A 3,979-nucleotide genomic window follows, 5' to 3' on the forward strand; every position below is an offset into this window, starting at 1 on the left:
GAGAATGGTGAACAGTGGCTTAAAAACTGACGCTGTGCTATCAGTCTGGAAAGGTGTTTTCAGTTTAATGAATGCCTGCATTTATGAGAATTCCCTCTGTGAGCTAATAGACTGGGCTGCTCTGCATGGCATGTCCCCGAACGCAGACACCGCCCTGGAATTCAGGCTGTGGCAAGAAGTCAGCTGTGTGCTCTGGCGCGAGTTTCCATCTGGGGATCCGCCAGTGCTGGAATTACTGCGCACATGGCGGGGTTTGTTTAATTTGCTAATAGACTATAATTGTGGCAACAGAGCTGGCTAGCCTGTTTCAGTGGCGAGTGATGGAGAGATATCCGAAGGAGACCCCCACTAGCCTGGCTCCAGGGGCGTGTGGTGGTGGATCCAAAAAATCCACCCCGGGTCCACAGGCGGGGCATGCCCTGGAGCCTGTACCGGGTCACCCTGCGCAGTCGCAGGACTCCGCGCCCCCCCAGGAACCCTGCGCTGGCAGAGAAACTGACGGAGGGGCGGACAGCCCGCCCTTCCGTTCGGCTCAGCCGCGGCCACCGCTTTTTCGGGGCCACGGTTCAGTGGTCTGGCATCTTGGATGCCCATGGCAGCTCCTAGCCCGGCTGCGCATGCACCTGCCACACTGAGAATGCCCGGATGCGGCTCATCACCCTCCGTAGCGACAGACAGTGCTGTGGAAAAGCAGAACCAAGCAATCGACCTTCTAATACAGCATCTGCCTTTGTTGACAGAGCTGCCGAACATATCACAGCAGCTATTGGAACTGCTCAGCTTGCAAAGGCATCTGTTACAGCGGCCAGAGGTGCCCCACCAAGCAGGGCGCACCGCGCCTGCGCCTTCCATGCCTGCGCCTTCCGCACCACCTGCAAGAGATATGGCAAACATGGAAGTGGCGCTGCCGGAAGCTCCAAACCTGGAACCCGTGGCGGCAGTGGCGGCGCCGGCACTCCAGCCGCCAATGGAGCCAAGACTAGCGACAGAAGCGGTGGAAGCGGCGGCCGTGCCCAGGTGGGCGGCGACTCCAGGTGCTGCCACGGCACAGGAGATGGCAGCGGCTCTGGGGGCGAAAGCAGCACCAGAGACAGCAGCAGCAGCTCCAGCGCCAGATCGGTCGAAACTGGCAGAGATCACATCCCAAAAATAGGCTGCAGTTCAAACCACAGTGCAGCCGACTGCAGCTTGTGCTGCCAGTTTCTCTTCTGGTCAGTCCCTTCCCCGCCCCGCCCACCTTTATTCGTTCATGGCACCTCAAAGTTGCCTTTACCCGATGATTCATCGTCAGGCAGTGAGACAGAGGAGGCTTTGGCCCCAGGTCGTAAAGCGGCTGTAGCCAGGAGGCGAAAGAAAAGGCTGCTCCAGTCTCGCCCCTGGATCTTCCCAGACTGCACTGTGACAGTGCGTCCGAGACACTACAACCGTTTCTGGGAGTCACTTAAGATGCGGGCTCTGGAGGTGGGTGATTGGGATTTATTGGAAAAACTGGGGATGCCAAGCAGAGTTGAGGATCCTGGGAGTAATCAGGAAGCTGTTACACTGCATCCACAGGCTATGCCAGAAGTTCAGGCTGGTAGTGACTCCCTGAAAGGGTAGATTCAAGCTTTCCCAGTATCTAAGGCTCTCCCAAACTCAGGCCAGCATGATAAGCATGAGGTAATTGCCTGGAAGGTTGTGCAGCATTTACAATCCAAGGTGGCACAACATGGACTAGGTTCTGCTGAGGTTATGCAGATAATAAGGGTGATAAATACAGATTTGCTTGCTCCATTTGATATTAGACACTTAGGTCAAATTCTATTTCAACCTATACAATTTACGGTTTTTGAGAAAACCAGGAGAAAGCTGGCCGACAAGGCTGCATTAGGGAATATGCAGCTCCCTGCTGCCGATCCTAGACGGACAGAAGGAATGGATGCTTTGACGGGGACTGGTCCCTTCTCTGATCCCAGCCTAGAGGGTACTTTGCCCACTAGCATCCTGCAGCAAGCTCAACAGGTCGGCATGGCTGCCCTGTTGAAAACCATAGAGTTGTCTGCACCTAGAAAGCGATATACTGAAATAGTTCAAGGCAAATCAGAGTCATTCTTCTTTGTAGAGAAAGTCGCTGCTTCTCTCGAGAAGCAGGTTGACAGGTTAAGACAGTTGTTGTTAAGGCAGTTAGTGAGAGATAACGCAAATGAAGAGTGCAGAAAAATCATAGATGCCTTACCAGGAGACCCTAAGGTAACAGACATGGTCGAAGCCTGAGCTAAGGTGGGATCCGGGAACCAGAAAAGGTCTGCTTTGGCTGCGTTCCTGCAGCCTGTTCGCACATCTGATAGTGAACCAAAGCAACCCAAACAGGCGAAAAACGGAAGCGGCCTAAGCTGAGCCAAAAAGAAAACACACCGATCCCCCAGTGCAAGAGGTGTGGCAGACCAGGGCATTGCTCGGACTATTGTAGATCTCTGACTCATGCTGATGGTCGGCCTTTGTCGGGAAACTTCCGCCGGGGTGCAAGGAGGGGGAATTGCTCTCCGATGCAGTCGCTCCCCCAGAGAGTGGCACAGGTACAGGCACAGGCCTACCCAGCCACCCGAGAGATGGCACCCAGGGATCAGACAGTTTTGACGTCCATACCGCAGCCACAGTTGTCTTAGACTCTAGCGGTATTTATAAGGTTCCCTTGGATGCATATGGACCCTTAGCCCAGGGATCCAGTGCAATGCTGGTGGGAAAACCTGACGTTGCCCATCAAGGAATCTTAGTGCACTCAGGAGTTATTGATGCTGACTTTAAAGGTCAGATTTGTGCTATGGTCTCCACTCCAAACCCCCCTGTAACTATTCCTGAAAAGACCTGCCTTGGTAAATTAGTGCCTTTTAAGTCTTGTGTCCCCAGGATAGAACAACCAACTCACTGGGATAACGGCAGTGGATCTACGGGACTTCCGCAGGCCTTCTGGACTGCAGACATCTCTGACCAAAGGCCACAGATGACATGTACCCTGATCCTGCCGAACGCCCATCCGCCCCGGATTCAGCTTCGAGGTTTGATTGATACGGGTGCTGATGTAACTATCATCTACTTCTCTGCGTGGCCTCCCTCATGGCCTTTATCCCCGGTGGGATTGGCCATCGCAGGACTAGGAGGAATCACACAGAGCTATTTCAGTGAGCAGCCTGTGATGGTGAGGGACTCAGAGGGGCACAGAGCTATGATTAGGCCTTATGTTACTACCACTTCCCTTAACCTTTGGGGACGGGACGTGTTGGCAGCTTGGCAGGGTATGGACTGGGACAAATTTTTAGCAGGGGTCACTGTGCGTGAGGGCGCACAGTATCCTACACTGCCTTTGCGGTGGCTGACTAACACACCAATTTTTGAGCTGCAGTGGCCCCTACCAAAAGAGAAGTTAGATGCCCTTCATCAGCTGGTTTAGGAACAGTTACAACCGAGGCACCTTGAACCTTCTACTAGCCCCTGGAATACTCCTGTTTTCATAATTAGGAAGAAATCAGGGAAATGGATGTTATTGCAGGACCTCCGGAAAGTTAATGCAGTAATGGAAGGTATGGGGGCATTGCAGCCTGGCATGCCCTCTCCCACCATGATTCCTATGGGGTGGGACAACCTGATAATTGATTTAAAGGATTGTTTTTTCACAATTCCTTTGCATCCTGATGACAAACCAAAATTTGCCTTTACTGTGCCTGCCATTAACAATGCTGAACCTGCTAAGCGATACCAATGGAAGGTCCTCCCTCAAGGGATGAGGAACAGCCCAATTATCTGTCAGTAGTATGTCGCTCAGGCTTTATCTGGAGTTCGCAAGCAGTTTCCTGATGCACGCTGCTACCATTACATGGATGATATCCTGGTGGCAGCGTCCACCTGAGACGAGCTGCTGAGAATACAGCCTCAGCTGCTCGCTGCTCTGCATGCCTATGGATTAGAGGTAACGTTAAAGAAAGTTCAACAGCATCCTCCTTGG

This window comes from Aphelocoma coerulescens (genome assembly GCF_041296385.1).
Source record: "Aphelocoma coerulescens isolate FSJ_1873_10779 chromosome W unlocalized genomic scaffold, UR_Acoe_1.0 ChrW_unloc_scaf_2, whole genome shotgun sequence".
Lineage (NCBI taxonomy): Eukaryota > Metazoa > Chordata > Aves > Passeriformes > Corvidae > Aphelocoma > Aphelocoma coerulescens.